This window comes from Rhineura floridana, chromosome 2 (genome assembly GCF_030035675.1).
Source record: "Rhineura floridana isolate rRhiFlo1 chromosome 2, rRhiFlo1.hap2, whole genome shotgun sequence".
In the NCBI taxonomy this organism is placed as follows: domain Eukaryota; kingdom Metazoa; phylum Chordata; class Lepidosauria; order Squamata; family Rhineuridae; genus Rhineura; species Rhineura floridana.
Genome location: NC_084481.1, coordinates 165,858,374 through 165,877,132, shown reverse-complemented (window position 1 = coordinate 165,877,132; position 18,759 = coordinate 165,858,374). Strand labels below are relative to the sequence as shown.

The 18,759-nt window shown below is 43.1% G+C and overlaps 1 protein-coding gene across 9 annotated transcripts in view; it reads right to left on the bottom strand.

Annotated features, from left to right (window-relative positions):
• Nucleotides 1-16,336, bottom strand: part of TTBK2 (tau tubulin kinase 2) — a 163,953-nt gene extending 147,617 nt beyond the window's left edge. For 6 of the 9 annotated variants that reach the window (XR_009760697.1, XR_009760695.1, XR_009760696.1 and 3 more), the window contains exon 1: nt 15,582-16,334. The gene's annotated coding sequence lies outside the window, so the exon portion shown is untranslated. Of the gene's footprint in view, nt 1-15,581 lie in introns of all 9 variants that reach the window. The other 3 variants (XM_061611280.1, XM_061611282.1, XM_061611281.1) reach the window with 3 other exon arrangements.
• Between the last annotated feature and the right edge of the window lie 2,423 nt (nt 16,337-18,759).

Sequence of the window (18,759 nt, the reverse complement as noted above, 5' to 3'; positions counted from 1 at the left end):
GTGAAATCTGTATGCAAGGGAAATTACAGAACCAAATGTTTATGGTAGAGAGCAAGCTTGATAAACCCACGTGTGCCTGGATAGGAGTAAATAAAACCAAACACGAAAACTGCATACATGAATGGCACAGAAAATTAGGGCACGCACATTTTGAGAAAGTGAAAAATACTCCAAAGCATAGTCAAGATTTGGAACTAACACATTGTGAGCATGTGGATGAATGTGAGGTATGCTATAAAACAAAAATGACTGTGACTCCTGTAAATAAGAGCTGTGAAAGTACTACCACTAAACCCTATCAGCTTATACATGTGGATTTGGCTGGACCTTTCCAGTGTTCAAAAGGTGGGGCAAGATTCTATTTAGTGATTGTAGATGATTTTTCCAGATTTACACATGTATTCTTATTGAAAAAGAAAAGTGAAGCAGAAGATAAATTAAAGGCATTTATACAGAGGACAGAGACACAATATGGGGTTGTTATCAAAAATATCAAATCAGATCAAGGTGGGGAATTTACCAGTAATTCATTTAAAATATATTTGGAAAAGAAGGGAATAATACAAAGTCTCACTGCTCCCTTCAGCCCATCCTCCAACGGAACTGCAGAGAGGAGGAACCGGTCACTGCAGGATTCAATGAGAGCCATGCTGGCTGATGCAGATATGAATAACACCTATTGGGGTGAATGTATTCTGTACACTGCTTACATTCAGAACCGCCTTCTGCACAGAGTAATAGGCATGTCTCCATATGAGAAATTGACTGGAAGAAAACCCAGGGTAAAACACATAGAGCGTTTTGGAGCAAAATGCTGGGTGCATGTGTCAAAGCAGAAAAGACATGGTAAATTAGCTTCAAGAGCTCAGGCAGGTCGTATTTTGGGATTTCAGAATTCATATTATAGAATTTGGTTGCCTGAGAAACAACAAGTAGTGTTAAGTAGAAGCATAAAGGTAATAGATAAACCTTGGAGAGACAGTCAAACAGTAATACTTGATGGTGCAAGCAAGCAGGAAGCAGCAGATGTTCCTTTTGGGCATCAAATACCATTAAGAACCGCATTGACTGATTTAATTCAAAGTGGCAAGCGTACTGTGAAAAGACTGAGGAATGAAGACATAGCAATGCAAGATAAAGAGGTGCCAGGTACTAGTGCAGGAACAAGTGCAGACACAGGTGCAGGACCAAGTAAAATTGAAAGTGAGGAAGAAATGGAAATAGATACTGTTAGACGGTCAGAAAGAAAAATGAAAGGAAAACCACCTCATAGATTCACATTTAACGTTACACAAAAGAATGATGAGACAGATGAATATCCTGTAGAATGGGAAAAAGAAGGGCCAATAGACAAAGAAACAATGGATCTCATGTGGAAATACTGTATTGAAGAATGAAACATAAATGAGTGTTATCAAATAAAAGTGAACAAAACTCTGTAAAACTTGTATGAATAAAGAAAAAAAACAGAAGTGGAAACGTAAATAGATACTGTAAGGAAACATGTACTGAAGTGTATTGAAATGACAAGTTAAGAATGTATAAAAGTAACAATGACATGTAGTTTTGTAATCTGTGAGTCTCAGGTGGGGGCTGTTGTTCAGTAAAGCAAGCTATGAGACTCACAGACAGGGATTTTTAGTGAGAGAAGGAAACCTGCAATAAACGGGTTAAGCAGAGCAGAACAGAGCGCCAGGTTTGCCAAGGTCAGCAGCTGGTGGGCAAGTAGATAAGAAGGAACTTGCAGAAGCTCTGGTGTGGGGGAAAGTAGTTTGGAGAGAGAGAACTGTGCTTTAGGATTTTGTTAGTAAAGACTCTTACAAGAAACTTGCCTGGCCTGGCTCATTTACTGATCTATGCGTCCCTAGAACTTCTTCCTTGTATGATCTCTATACGCACACACCGACAATTACTGCCTTCCAAGGATCAAAAATCTGAGATCAGCTGTTTCCTCCTCATCCAATGTGAAGAAACATTTTGAGGTAAGCCTTTGTCATGCTGGTCCTCAAAGAGTGTCCATTGTCTACTTATGTTTAAATTGTGAAGTTCCTCTTCCATTTTTTCTTGGATTCATGCTTTGTTCTTCTTCCTCAGAGGGCACACCCTGAGAAGCTGAGAGCAATTGAAGAAGCAATAAAGGCAAGGAGACGTGGCCTTCCTGAACCAATGCATGACACCCCTCCTCCCAAAATGCTGAAGCAGCAGCAGACAACCCTTGAGAGGTGGGGATCTGGCAGGGAGCCTGTCACCCAGAGCAATCTCGACAGGAGAATCATTGATTTCATTGTAGAGGAGACATTACCACTTCAGACTGTGGACAACCATCATTCATTAATCTGGTTCGCATTGGACTCCCCAAAGATCTCACCATCATATGTGCCAAGACTCTGAGAGACAGAATTGAAAAGAGAGCATGCCACATGAGAGAAACTCTTGCAAACCAAATGGGTGCTGTGGCATATATAGCAACCACTGCAGATTGTTGGACCAATGGCAAGAAGAGTTACTTTGGGGTAACAGCCCACTGGATCAACCCAACTACCCTGAAACGTGAGGTCGGGGCCTTGGCTTGTAAGCGTCTGAAGGGGCGCCATACATACGATGTCCTTTCAAAATCACTGCATGATGTACATGTGCAGTACAGGATCCACAACAACATTATGTGCACTACTACAGACAATGGCTCCAACTTTGTGAAAGCGTTCAGAGTTTTCATGGCCAAAGAACCAGTGGAAGCTGCAGGCACCAGTGACGATGATGGTGATAACCAGGAGGAGGAGGAGGCTGAGGTGGAGTTTGTGCCTATCTGTGAGATCCTGGACACAGGACCTGAGGCAGAGGAAGAAGCTGCAGACTCAGGAGAGGATTTTGTTTTACCACCACACCAGAGATGTGCTAGCCACACCCTCAACCTTGTGGCAACACAAGACATAGAGGCCATGCTTTCTGACTCCTCCAAAAGTAGTCTTCTTGGTCCTTTCAAGAAACAGTTTCGTTCCTTGATGGGAAAGTGCAGCAAGTTGTGGTCCAAGCAGAACCAGTCAGCACAGATTGCTGAGTATATCTGTGCGCAATGTGGTGTGTATCTGAAGGTACCGAATAAGACCAGGTGGAATTCCACCTTTGATGCGTTGAAGCAACTACATGAGCTCCTAACTGTGCCACTAAAAATGCATGCCATAATGGACCGCTGCTCCTTGTCCAGGATCACAGCTGCTGAGATTGAAGTGGTACAGGAATACACAGAGATTATGGAGCCACTAGCCCAGTCCCTAGATATCCTGCAACGGGAGAACGGCATGTTCATGGGGTATTTGCTACCAACGCTCTGCAATCTGGACCGTAAGTTAGAAGGACTGGAAAACAAACCTGAGAGGTACACATACTGTTTTCAGCTGCTGAGAGGTGTGCGCGAAGCCCTAAGAAAGCGGTTTGCAGCTATCTGGGAGGACAAGAGGCTTCTTCTGGCAGCCTGCCTACACCCTCGCTTCAAACTAGATTGGCTGGAATCGTGTCAGGCCACCACCCATACCAACAAGTAAGAACATTAGGGAAGCCCTTTGGGTGGATTACTCCAAGGGAAATGTTGTCTCAAGGGAGGCATCAGAGGGCTTAAGGTGGTAGGCAGGGGCTGGGCCTTTTCTTCCTGGGGCTCCTCATCACAACCTTGGGTTGCTGCAGGTAATCCTTAAGGGTCTGCTGTGCTGCCCCATGAGTGTGGTGACTTGGTCACCTTCCTACCTTCCATGTCATCATCCACAGGCTCAGGCTGGACCCTGAACCAGGGGACATGACAAGCATCAGGAAATGAAGAGCAGATGATGGTTTCCTAACATATATGTGTTAACATATCCTCTCTCTTTCTTAGATACACAATGGAAGCCTTGTTGAAAGCTGAAATAAAGATGGGTGTACTTAATGAGGACAGTGATCAGTCTTCAGATAAAGACCAGGAAGGAGATGACTCAGAAGATGACTTCTTTAACTTTCTCCCCCAGGGCAAGAAGTCAGCAGTGGACACTGCTGAGGAGGAACTGGTGAGGTACCTGAGGTCTCCCAGCAGGGAAGTGTCATCACTCCATGGCTTTCCACGTGTGCTGCGGTGTTTTTTGCAGCACGACACAGGCATGCCTTCAAGCGCCGCAGTAGAACGCCTGTTCAGTACTGGTGGCAACGTAATGGCTGTAAAAAGACATTCCTTGTCTGACATGCTCTTTGAGCATCTTGTTCTTTTGAGACATAACAGAAACATATTATAAAAGCATTTCAAGTGTAAAATTTGATTTCAAGAGTTGGGGTATCTTCATTGCTTGGGGGGATGTGAGATTCTGTTATGCCATTATGTTATATCTTATGGATAAAAAATTTTATTCTACTACCCCCTGTGTGTGTGTGTTTATTTTTAATATTGTTTTAGGCTTCTTAGATGTGCAGCAGCCAAGCCCAGCACCTTGTAGGAGTTTTTTTTTAAAAAGTAACTGAAATGTAATTGTAGTGATTACTTTTGAGAAAAAGTAAAGTAATCAGTTACTTTCAGAGCAATTGTAATTGTAACGGTAATTACTACTTTTTGGGCCAAGTAATTGTAACTGTAATTTATTACTTTTTAAAAGTAATCTTCCAAGCTCTGGCTGCAAGTGTTACCTGTCAGTGGGCATCTCCTGGAGGTTTCCCAGGTTTAAGCCAATCCAAAGTCTGCTAGCACAGATGTCAAGTCATTTTTCAGCAATACATTTTTGTTCTTGAAGTCCCTGTGTGCTATAGCATTCAGAGCTTGTCTAGATGCTTCCGAAACATAGATGCAATTTCTGTTTAAGGTCCACAATTCTGTTGTGTTTAGCGTTTCTCTTGGTAGAAGCGCTCATAATATTTGGAAAATGTGCCACATTATTTGAGAAGGGTAGAAATATTTTGTTTTGACAATAGAGCCCTAATTGTATTCCGACTTCTCTGTTTAAGCCTACTGGTTACCAGTTTAGAGCTCTTATTGTCAAGGTCATAAATTTTTGTTTCCTAATAGATCAGCTTTGTTTCTAAAAGTTCAGTTTTTTTCCTTGCTTTGTCTAATGTTTCTTGTATTATATATGATCCTCACTGACTAACATTTCTAAATGTAAAGTGTTTTTCTCCAATTTAACTGCTTGTTCCCTGTTTCTTTTCAGCTCACTTTAATGCAGGCTTCTCAAGTCACCTCCTTCATTGCTTCCCACCCTAATTTAGATATTATTTCTTCCACATTATTCTCTATAATTTTCCACACTTTTTTTTCAAATCCAAGATCAGGAAAATTGGGATGAACCTCCAGGGCCTTCTAAACGGGGGGGGGGGGGGAGGAACAGACCATAATACTGCTGTGACAGGAGCACAGTCTGTTATTTTTATCAGTCCAATTTCTGTCTCAACCACCATACACAACAGTAATCCTAGCACCTGAATACTGACAAACCTTGAATAAGTATCAAATGGCAGGAATCAGAATGTTAAGCTTTAATCGAATGGGTTTCATAGAATCAAAGAATTGTAGAGTTGGAATTGGCCTATGAAGTCCAACCCCCAGCTCAATGCAAGAATCCAAATTAACGCATACCAAACAGGTGGCTACCCAGCTGCCTTTTGAATGCCTCCAGTGTTGGAGAGCCCACCACCTCCCTAGGTCATTGGTTCCATTGTCATACCACTCTAACAGATAGGATGTTCTTCCTGATGTTCAGTTGAAAGCTGGTTTCCTGTAACTTGAGCCCACTGTTCCAAGTCCTGCACTCTAGGAAGACGGAGAAGAGATCCTGACCCTCCTCTGTGTGGCAACCTTTCAAGTACTTGAAGAGGGCTATCATATCTCCACTCAGTCTTCTCAAGGCAAAACATGTCCAGTTCTTTCAGTGTCTCCTCATAGGGCTCTGTTTCCAGTCCCCTGATCATCCTCACTGCCCTCCTCTGAACCCTTTCCAGTTTGTCTGCATCCTTTTTAAAATGTCATGTCCAGAACTGGACACAGTACTCAAGATGAGGCCTAACCAGTGATGAATAGAGGGGAACTAATACTTCACACAATTTGGAAACTGTACTTCTATTAATGCAGCCTAAAATAGCATTTGCCTTTTTGGCAGCCACATCACACTGTTGGCTCATATTCAGCTTGTGATCAACAATAATCTCAAAATCCTTCTCACATGCAGTATTGCTGAGCCAAGTATACCCCATCTTATAACTGTGCATTTGATTTCTTTTTCACTTATCCCTGTTAAATATCATTCAGTTGTTTTCAGCCCAATGCTCCAGCCTATCAAAATCCCTTAGCTATTAGCTATCCTTCCAAATTTTGCATCATCTGCAAATCTGATAAGCATTCCCTGCCCCTCCTCATCCAAGTTCTTAAAAATAAGTGTCCCAACATGCATCACTTTACATTTGTTTACATTAAATTGCATCTGGTCACTCAGTCTGGAGAGGTCCTTTTGGAGCTCTTCATAATCCCTTGTTGTTTTAATAACCATGAACAATTTAGTGTTCACTAATAGGCAAAAAACCTTGCAGTTTAAGAATGTACCTATAACCAACAGGTATTTCTATCAAACTTTAAAAAACAGGGAAATTGGGCAGCTATAGTGAATGCACCAGGGGAGCAGGAGACCTGACCTCCTGTCTGAGATATTGGGACTGCCCTACAAATTTGTAAAACTGCAAACACAATTTGGGTTGGTCCTTCACAGTCTAATCCACTTCCTGAGTGGCTTGGAAGAATTTGGTAACATGTGCCTCTATAAGATGAAGGAGGTGTGAAAATTGGAGGGAGAAATATTAATAATTTAAGATACGCAGATGATACCATACTACTAGCAGAAACTAGTAATGATATGAAACGAATGTTGATGGAAGTTAAAGAGGAAAGCACAAAAGCAGGACTACAGCTGAACGTCAAGAAGGCTAAAGTAATGACAACAGAAGATTTATGTAACTTTTCAGTTGACAACAAGGACATTGAACTTGTCAAGGATTATCAATACCTTGGCACAGTCCTTAACCAAAATGGAGACAATAGTCAAGAAATCAGGAGAAGGCTAGGACTGGGGAGAGCAGCTATGAGAGAACTAGAAAAGGTCCTCAAATGCAAAGACGTATCACTGGACACTAAAGTCAGGATCATTCAGACCATGGTGCTCCCGATCTCTATGTATGGATGTGAAAGCTGGACAGTGAAAAAAGCGGAGAAGAGGAAAATCAACTCATTTGAAATGTGGTGTTGGAGGAGAGCTTTACGCATACCATGGACTGCAAAAAAGACAAATAATTGGGTGTTAGAACAAATTAAACCAGAACTATCACTAGAAGCTAAAATGATGAAAATGAGGTTATCATACTTTGGACACGTAATGAGAAGACATGATTCACTAGAAAAGACAATAATGCTGGGAAAAACAGAAGGGAGTAGAAAAAGAGGAAGGCCAAACAAAAGATGGATTGATTCCATAAAGGAAGCCACACACCTGAACTTACAAGATCTGAACAGGGTGGTTTATAACAGATGCTATTGGAGGTCGCTGATTCATAGGGTCGCCATAAGTCATAATCAACTTGAAGGCATAGAACAAAACTACCTCCATTAAATCCTGTTTAAATTATTTAGCTATAGAGCCAGTTCATCTCATACACTATATTCCTCCTCTGTTTGAGCACTCTATGTCACCTTCTGTGGAACCAGTACCATTGAGGCATCAGACTGCCTCAGGAGGTGCCTGATTATTTCCTTTTTCTCAAAGCTTAATGCACCCAGTAAGATCTATTTCCTTATCCTTTGATGTTCCTGAGAGCATCCCGCATCTGTTTTATTGGTAGAAAAAGGGGGCAGCATTCCCAGTTGTTTATACCAAATATCTGTTTAATCTACACAGTTCATTGAAAACTGGTCATAGCAGGCTTTCAAGGGATTTCCCAGCAGATCCCCTGAACCTACATGCAAAACGTTCTTTACCACTCAACAAAGCTCTCTGTTGGTCAGCATACAATGATAGCATAGTAGTAAGATTTCTTTACCACCTCCACTTATTTAATTTAAAAAATAAAACTTAGGTTCAATTTGTAGGGGCACAATGTGAACGTCTGTGCAAAACGTATACAGTGGCAGTGGCTTTCAGCAGGGTAGTAACAGAATTTTATAGTCCTATGGGACCACTATCATATTGACTGACTGTATACACCCTCCTTTATGATCTAGTGCAGTGTTTCCCAAACTGTGGGACTCCAGATGTTGCTGGACTACAGTCCCATCAGCTCCAGCCACCATGGCTAATGGCAAGGAATGATGGGAACTGTAGTCCAGCAACATCTGGAGTCCCACAGTTTGGGAAACACTGATCTAGTGGAAGACTGCTGAAAGTCCTATCAGTAAAGGTAATAAGAACATAAGAACATAACAACACATAGTGGGTCCCTCACACCACAGCAACAGTGTTGTAGAATGAGCATCTGTTGGATTTTTAAAAGCATATAATTCTGTTAAGCACGGGCTGCAAAACGTTTCTTTTCCAACAGTCTGAATCTGTGTTGGAATTGTTTTTAGTTTTTTTAAAAAATATATATGTTTTCAAGATATTTAAACATGTTTTTAAAGATTTTTTTTAGATGTTTTTTAGTGTTTTTGTTTGCCACCCTGGGCATCTTCTGGGAGGAGGGGCAGGATCTAAAATTAATTAACGACAACAGCAACAACAAGGCAGGTTGATTGGAGTGTTTCCTGTATAGACAATTTATTTTTAATGTGATTTGTTATTTTCATGAGCTTAATTTTTTTATTGGAGGAAAGCCACCTTGAGCTTTCTCAGTATCAGACACAACACTATTACACGTATTTACATTCCTAGAAATGGGTCCTACTACGAAATTCTACAATATGCCCTCACACCCAAATAAGGAGTGCTCCTGTTCAGGGTTTCTTGGCCCATTATGCTAGTCAATGTCCTATAATGAAATCAGGTTCCTCAGTAATACCAATGCACGTTTCTATTTTCCTAACCATGTAGATTTACTTATTATATTTATAGACTGTCTTTCAAACATAATGGTTCCCAAGGTATCTTACAATCAAAAGAAATTAAAATTTCATAATTAGAATCTGACATGTTCTTCATTAATGTTCCTTCACAAGAGACTGGTAAAGCTAGCTGGCTGGCATGCAGGAGAGTTAGGAATGTCCACTTTTCATTGTTGTGTTCCTGTATAAAAAAGGTAGTTGCTTTAGCAAGAGGGGAGAAAAGAAGAGGTATAAGAGATTTTCAACCCCTTTCTGCAGAGATGCTTGGAAAGAGTCAGTAACCAGGCTCATGCTAGAATGTGTCATGATAATTTACACTGTTGAAAGTGTGGTGAATTTGTGTCTGCCTATGTAGTAGGGGACATCTTGCCATCACCATGCATTGATTGGTTGCTTCTCTGCACAACTGATGTAAAGGTGGCAATGCACCAAGCTACGATTAGTATGCGTCAGCATGCTGTGTGCATGTACACACAACAGTTACTACATTTTCCATAGTTTTAAGCAATATTGCTTTGCCTTGTCTGCTAAGAGCATATAGGATCCTGAGCACACTAAGCTGACATTCTACCAATGCAATGGGACCATAGTATGGCTTTTCCTGTAACTTATTACTGCACTTTGGAAATTTGATATAAAATAACTAGCACAAGTCCAACACATAACATTTCCACAAATGTACTGCTTTGAAACAATAATTCTTAATAATTCCTACTTGCCTATAAAATGAGAAACAAAAGAAATTTACTGTTTATATTTACTGAAACCACAGTCAAAACATAATACAAGAATCACAGTTAATTTTACATCTTAGATTGAACTGACTTTGCTTGACCTCCACATAGAAAGAGCTACAGATACTATTTATAGCCATGATTCCACATGGCTGTAGCACCTACTGCATTTATGGATGACTACTCAAACTAAAATGTCTAATCAACCACCAGAAATCTTGTGCACCACTCTTCTAGCTTGCTCATTATTTAATTTTATGCGGTGGTGAAGGTATACTGTCTTACAAACATAGACCAAGGATCAGGAAAGCTATTAAGAAGAGGATAAATTTCTTTTTTAACCTATTAGGAAAGAAAATACTGCAATCACCTTTATGAAACAGAAAAACTGTATAATGAGCATTGAGCTATTTAAAAATATTTATAGCCCACACTTCATTATGGTAGATCCCAGGACAGGGTACAAAATATAAAATCGTAAGATCACATAGAACAAAATGCAACCATAAAAATCTATACAGTAGGAGCAGCTAAAATAACAGAACAGTAACCTATCATCACAAAGTAATATACTGGTGCTCCATAAGCAGACATCATAAGAAAAGGCTCCTTCTCATGTCACTATATAATGCACATCCCCTAACTACGGGTATGCAGCAGATATGATCTCCTCAAAATATGTTAGGAAATGGATAGGATTGTATATGGAGAAAGAAGTGCCTCTTCAGATATTTGCACCCCAAGCTGTTTATCACTTTATAGGTAAGCAGCAGCAATTTGAGTATGGCACAGAAACAAATAGGTAGCCAATATAACTTCTTCAGAATCAGTATAATGAGATTCCATCCATATGTACCATAAACATTCTTGCGATGCATTCTACACTAACTGAAGCTTCCAGCTCAAATTCAAGGGCAGCCACACACACAACATTATAGTACAGTAGGGTCCCGCTTTTCGGTGTTTCACTAACACAGCAGCTTTCAATTAGAGTAAGGCCCCACTCATATGGCGCTTGTTCCACTTTTATGGCATTTTTCAGGCATCGGGCACCATTCTATTGAATGAGTTCTGCTTTTCAGCGGGTTTCACTTTTAGGTAGGCGTCTGGAACGTAACCCGCCATATGAGTGGGGCCCTACTGTAATCAAAACAAGAGGCTTACCAGAGTATGGGTCACTATGGCAAGACTATCTCTGTCCAGGAACAGCCATGACCAGTGAACCAGCTAAATCTGGAAAAAGGCACTCCCTGCCACTGAGGCCATATGGGCTTCCTTGCTGCCCTGGGTTCCTACTGGGAGGAAGGGCAGGATATATCTATATATCTAGATATAGATAGATAAATAAATAAACAAACAAACAAATAAAGTGACAAAGCTGGATCTAGAAGTGCCTCCAAGCTACATACCTAATCCTGTAAAGAGAATACAATCCCATCTAGAATAGATTGTACACCCAGTTTCCAGACAAAAGACACACCTACCCGCAATGCCTCAGTGTTGTAGAGATTTAGCTTCAGTTTATGGGTCTTCATCCAGTCCATTAACTTAGTTATATGCCAGCTAATGCAGCCACTGCTTTGCAAGTAATCATTACCAAAGAATGTAGCCATAATCCAACTATGCGTCCAAGGGTTTGCTCATTCACAAAGGAAGTTCTGATGTTGCTTCCTTTGAACACAAGATTCCTATGCTACATCACAAATGGCTTTTGAAATTTCCCTCACTTTCAAAGGTGGTTTGCGATGAAACTTATGTACCTGCCATTTGGGAAACACGGGCCTAAAGCTCCCTTGGAAATAAGTAACATGTTACACAGTTCTTTCAGTTCTAGCCTCAGTATCCATCTTTTTAATTGCCTGCGTAAGCCTAGCAGAACAGAAAATTTTCAGCAGAGATTTAAAAGTTAAAACAAAAGGCACCTGCTGAATCTCTGCAGAGCATTCCAGATAACCATGCCAATGACACTGAAGACTCAATTTGTGTTGATGTTAAATGAGTCTCATCAACTCGGGGGACGATCAGAGCCACTGCTGCAGATGAGCTCAGTAATCAAGTGGGGATATAAGGGTTCAGGCGGTCCCTATGATACCTGGACCTAAGTTGTTCAGGGCTTTGTAAATTAATACAAGGACCTTGAACCTGGCTTGGTAGTTGATGGGCAGCCTGTGCAGATGTTTTAAGAGTGTCGTTATATGTTGCCAGCCATTTGCTCCCATCAGCAGTCTGGCTGTCACATTTTGCACCAGCTAGAACTTCAAAAACAGGGCCAGGGGCAGACCCACATAGAGAACATTGCTGTAATCCAACCTCAAGATTGCCAACACATGGACTACAGAAGTCAGGCTATCCCTGTCCAGGAACAGCCGTAGCTGACGAACCAGACAAAGCTAGTAAAAGGCACTCCTAGCCACAGAGGATACTTTGTCACTAGAGGCCCAAGATGAATCTAAGAGTACCCTTAGGCTACAGACCTTGTCCTTCAGAGGGAGCGTAACACCATCTAGAATAAGTAACTTGCCTATCTCCCAGACATGGGAACTTCCTACCCAAAGAGCCTCCATCTTCCCAGGATTCAAGCACAGTTTACTGGCCCTCATCCAGTCCACTACAGCATTCAAACACCAATCCAGAGTGTTCACAGCCTCTCCCGATTCAGATGTTATGGAGAAACAGAGCTATGTGTCATCAGAAAATGCCTGGATATTGCCAACAGGCACATCAGTGTTGAATGACATTTCATTGCCCAATAATGTAAGCAAGCCACACCAGGCCAGTGCAATTGTCCTGTGTCTGCCTCAACTCCTTCCTTGCCAAAAGAGACTTATACTACACATCAGGATGTAAAGAGAAAACATTATAGCTATATGAAGTGCAATCAATGTTAAATTTAGACAAATAGGCTTGGATCTGGAGTTATTCCTTCTCTTTGTAACAGCCTTCAATCCAGCAGAGGTCCCCACTGGCAGAAGGGGATGCCCATTCATTCCTTCTAGTACAGACCTCCACACCTCTTCTCCACACTGTCTAGAGTGTCCCCCAATACTCTGGACCAAATGAGAGCATAGGGGGCTGCAGGAGCAAATCAGTAAAACTGTCTCCTCCACATCTACCAGCAGAAGTGTGTCCCATGAATGGAGTTCTGTTCATGGGATCTCAGGATTCAAACCAGAGTTTGGGAGGAGGACAAGAATGCCAGTAGTGAAAAGTATAGACATTTAAGAGGTTCTGGACAAAGCTCCTCCAGCAGAAAAACAAGGATTAAATCAATATACTGCGTAGTTTAGTTTATGTTAAGCCACTGTAACACACACAGAGCTTTCTGTTTGCAACTTGTAAGAACAGCATTCTCCCAAAAAAGCCTTTCTATGGCTGTATTTTTAGTAAGTTTATGTGAACGGTGTCCTTGGACAAACAAATAATATCAGATGAAAGGTTGTAGTTAGTTAAAAGCTACAAACACATACAGCTAGAATTAAACAACTGGAATACAGTAACCAATCTGAACAGCCTATAGGCTATAACACAAAGCTTTAATTTTATGAACTAGCCTATTAAGTCCCAAAGGAATATTCCTTGGGTGTTACCAGCCTAAGAAAGGTTTTACTTTTTTCTTTCTAAATTAGGATGCAGTGTACAACTTGTTTACTCCGAACTCACTGTTCTTAAAAGTGTGGGGAATGTTCTCCCTAAAGAGACAGCGGCAGGCAGATACAAGCTGCAGTGTAACTTTCACATCAACTCCAGTTTGTGCATGGTTTGTCTTGACTGGGTTAGAAGACACAAAACACTCCCCTCTGACAGATTCTGCAACAATCCCTTCATCCCCACCCCACCCAAAAAACATATAGCCCAAACAAGCAAAGTATCCCATCCCTTGTTTTCCTTTTTTGTTTTACTTCAGTCTGCCTTCTGAAAGACTTCGAAACTTCCTTGCTTTCTCTGATCAAGAGAAAAAGTGATGCCAAATAATATCTCCCATTATGATGATAAATTTTCTCTTTTGTCTTGGGACATATCTGCACAGCAGTTTCCTCTACTCCCCACATGAACACATGAAATGAGAAAGCCAACATGCCTATTCACTAGACTTGATCTAAGGCTCAGCTCCAAATATTTAACATTCGAATCCTACTGAAAAATATTTTGAAACAGCCACCCACAGACATCTATGTAAACTCAAGCTCTGGCATATCTCACTTATAATTTAAGTACCCAATATCAGTACCTAGAAGGGTTGGTATGATGCCGGATATTCTGCACTAGTATCAGTCTCTCTATAAGTGCATTTTTGTCATATTCTTCACTTCGCTTTCACCTTTACTAGTTTTCAACATAGTTGTTCGGACAAAAAAAGTGTTCTTGATTACACAATACATAAAATATGCTGCATACGTTTTTGAAAGTTACAGGTCCTTTTGAATATTCACTCTCAGTCTTGTAATTCATTTGACATTCCTCTGCAAACTGCAAAGGCATTTTCAAGGACTAATTTCAGGCAGCCTTTAAAGACAAAGTATTGCTTTATCTCATTTTACACAACTTAGGCTGCAATTCTATGCACATTTACCTGGTGTAAATCCCATTTAACTCAATGGAGCTTGCTTCTGAACATACATCATTAGGAATAAGCACAAAGGTTAAGTCCACACTAAGTGGAAAAATGTTAAGTGTATATAATCTTGACGGGCAATTTATACCAGATTTATACTTGATGGGCAATTTATACTCTTGCTGTTTTATATCAGAAATGCAAAAGAGCATTCAACATAGACATATCCCTCTAGCATATTTTCTCTCTTCCCATTGCTGGCAGCTGGTCATTTTAAAGATCTCTGGCATGGGACCATACCTCTCTCTTTCAAAACAAAAATCTATGTATCTGTATTCATATCTTCATGCAACTGCCGATACTAGCAGCAATGTTTAGCCTCAGGCTCCATCTGCCTCTATGCTAGAGCATATTTGTATGAATAAAGGAGAAACAGAAGCATCAACATTACCAGATTTACAAGTCAAGCAGTCTAGTTTTACCTTCAGGGAGCGTTCTTCTTGTCAATAATGAAATAAAGGCTGAAATAGCTAGACCAGGTGACCTTAGAGAAAATAAGTGAACAACTCTTCCACCACCCTGCAGTACCCATAATATTTTTACAGCAGCATCGTCCACAAACTGCTGTAGCATCACCTGCCATCTCATCGGTACCAGGCAGCAAACTTCTGCGATCCGCCTCAGCTCTGCTCGGCTACCAAACAGGATACAAGGAACAACAGCTATCCCGCTCCCCAACACCGCAAAGGGGACAGAGGCGTCGGTCAGGCATACAAGCCAAATAAAAGGGGTTTAGCCGAGCGCTGCCAGATCATCTCCTATACAAGGCTCGAATCTTTTTTTTATGCAACATCCCCGCCCACCTCCTGCCCCTGAATGCAAAGCTGGAATAACCCGGGGGACGAGATTATGGGTGCCTGAAGGTTCCCCCCCCCGCCTCCTTTTTCATAATTCTCAGATCCCAGAAAGCCGCTTCCTCTCCCTTCCCCCCTCCCTTAGATAGCGCTACAAGAGACGCATCCCGTTGATGCTCCCGCCCCAAGGATGGCGAAGGAAGGAAGGGCCCCGTCAACCTCAAGAGTCTCCGAAGCAACCCCAATACCGGGTGGGCTGGTAGTTGTGCACCCCACGGCCGCAGGAGAAGCGGCCTCCCACTAGCTGGAAGATGCTAGACCGAGTGGCAACCACGCTCGCCCCTCCCCAGCGCCAGTCCCGCTAAACAACGAACCCCCCCCTCCGCGAGTCTTAGCCTGAGGGGAGCTATTACCTGGAACGCGGCCGGCGCCCCTTCCTCCTTTCCCTCCGAGCAGGGCCGACTCCGGGTTAACTCTTTCTCCCAGGCGCCTCCGACGAAAGAAAGGAAGGGGGTGAGGAAAGAGGGATATTATCGGTCGTCCCGCGACGCCCTCCGGTTCAGCCCGGCGCAGCCCAACAGCAGACTCCTGCCCATGGCTTACGAGTAAGCGGCAGCAGCGCCGTAGTCGCCGTAGTCGTCTCTATGGTGACTGCGGGGCCGGGCCGGAGTAGGCTAGGCTAAGTAGAAGCCTGAAGGAGCCCGAGCTGACGGGCGGGAGAGCTAACGGGGAGGGCGGGAGAGCTAACGGGGAGGGCGGGAGGCGGCGGCAGGCAATCAGTGAACGGCTCAGCAGCACTCGCCGAATGGCCGTTGTCTCTGCCCCTGCAGGGTTAACCGCTTCCTCGCCGTCGCCACCACTCGCTGCCTCAGCTGCAGTCCCCACAGGACGCGACTGATCCGTCCCTCTCTCTACCTCCGCAACAACCCCCCTCTTTTTCTCTTGCCCTCCATCCAAGCGCTAGGTAGCCACCTATTCCCCTGAAACATTACTGGATCGTTTGTGAGGGACCGATTAAGCAGATTGGACAGTAATCCTATCAATCATTCCGGCGGGCAGCCGTATCTTAGAAACGCCGTTGTACTCGCGTTTGCTTATGAAGCGAATTTGTTCGTATTGCGCTGATTTGAAAAGAATTCTGGGAATTGTAGTTTGGCCCGGTCTTTGTCGGAAAGGTGTTTAAAGGTTTTCCAAATGGTGGCTTGCAGAGGCAGGGGGTGCTGCGTCATGGGGTTTGACAGATTAATGTTAATGTTATCTTGCACTTTGGGATTACCTACTTTTTGAATCTGAAAGTGCTGAAACACGCAGTGCTAAAAGCAATTTGTTTACCCTTAACAAAACAACCTACTACGTTTACACACTCAAGATTAAGGCAGCAAAAGCAATTAAATTGGGAAATATAATGAAAAGAGACTGTTTTTCATGGGGTTCTTAGTAAAAAGTGCGATACTTGCTTTTGGGGTCCTGATGCAGGGTCAGTTATTTTTCTGTATTTTTGTGGAGATACTCCATCAGCCCTGCTCTCATTTTCAAAGATAGATCGTTTGAGGAAAGGGAGGCTTCTGAACAAAGCAAAAACCAATAACAACTGTGTTTCAAAAATAAAGTTAGTACATTATGCAAATATAATTAACTGAGGGCATTTTAAAGTAGTAAAGCAGCATAAACATTTTATATGTATGTTAGTATGACAAATCAAATCCCTATGTAACGCTGTGGAGAAAAATAGAAGCCACCAAGCGGGAAAGGCTAGTAGTGCGCTCTTGTTGTCAGGTACCCAAGATGCATCACTGTGAAGGAGCCTGCTTTGCATGTTGGGCAGAACTATAACATATGCCTTATTGTATCGGCTGTAATGTGTTTGTCACTATATGTGCTCCCTCTCCAGCCGCGTTCAGCCAGTAAGAAAGTAAGAGTGGCTCTGGGAGTGAAAGGCTGAAGCTCTTGTCAGGGAACGAAACTAGGGGGTGTGGGGGCTTTCCAGTGTTTTGCACTGCCTGCAGCATGTACGACTATCTGCCTGTTGGACAGAAGTTGTGGGTGTGCTCTCGGTGCAATGAGCTCCTGGCTCTCCGGGAACAACTTCATTTCCTTGAGGCCAAGGTGGTGGACCTGGAAAAGCTGAGAGAGGCAGAGAGGTGTGTGGAGGAGGCCTTCAGGGATGTTATAGCTGTGTCCCACTCCAACGATGATAGCTCTCCTGCTATCATGGAGAACAGCTCTCCTTTCCTTGAGGCCAAGGTGGCGGACCTGGAAAAGCTGAGAGAGGCAGAGAGGTGTGTGGAGGAGGCCTTCAGGGACGTTATAGCTGTGTCCCACTCCAACGATGATAGCTCTCCTGCTATCATGGAGAACGATGGTCTGGGGAAGGAGAGCATCCAGCTGAGGAAGAGGGAAACGATCCCTTAGAAGGGACCCATTCCTTGGGGGATGAGCAGCTATCCTCTCGTGCCGAGGATATATCTCCAGGGGGTGGAGGGATCCTTGTAGTGGGTGATTCAATCATTAGGAACATAGACAGTGGGGTGTGTGATGGGCGTGTAGACCGCAAGGTGTTTTGCCTGCCTGGTGCGAAGGTTGCGGATATCTTTGGTAGACAGTGCTGGGAAGGAGTCAGTGGTCGTGGTGCACGTTGGCACCAACGACATGGGGAAATGCAGCCGTGAGGTCCTGGAAGCAAAATTTAGGTTGCTAGGTAGGATGCTGAAAGCCAGGACCTCCAAGGTGGCTTTCTCTGAAATGCTACCAGTTCCACGCGCAGGACCAGCCAGACAGGCCCAGCTTCGCAGTCTCAATGCGTGGATGAGACGATGGTGTCGGGTGGAAGGGTTCGGATTTGTTAGGCACTGGGGAACATTTTGGGACAAGCCGGGCCTGTACAAAAGGGACGGGCTCCACTTGAACCAGAATGGAACCAGACTGCTGGCACTTAAAATTAAAAAGGTAGCAGAGCAGCTTTTAAACTGACTGAGGGGGGAAACCCGACAGGAGCTGAGAAAGGTCCGGTTCGGAATAAACCTCCCCCCTGGGATAAAAACCAAAGAAATGATGAAATTTTCAAAGGGGTAGGCCTAGAAGTAGGCATTGTGAGAGCAGGGGCACAGGATATAAATTCAGAAGAGCAAAATTACCACAGGCCTAACCACAAGTGCCAAAGACACTTGAAGAGAGACACTGCTTACAAGTGCCTGTACGCTAATGCTAGGAGCCTCCAAACCAAGATGGGAGAACTGGAGTGCTTGGTCTTAGAGAAGAGCATTGATATAGTGAGCATAACCGAGACCTGGTGGAATGGAGAAAACCAGTGGGATATGGATAACCTATATCGGAAGGACAGGGAAGGACGTATTGGTGGCGGAGTCGCTCTATACGTGAAAGAAGGCATTGAATCCAGCAAGCTCGAAACCCCAAAGGAGGCAGACTCCTCCACAGAATCGTTGTGGGTGGTGATACCGTGCCCCAGGAGGGACTTAATACTGGGAACGATCTATCGTCCCCCTGATCAAAATGCTCAGGAAGACCTTGAGATGAGATATGAAATTGAGGAAGCATCCAAACTAGGAAATGTGGTAGTAATGGGTGACTTCA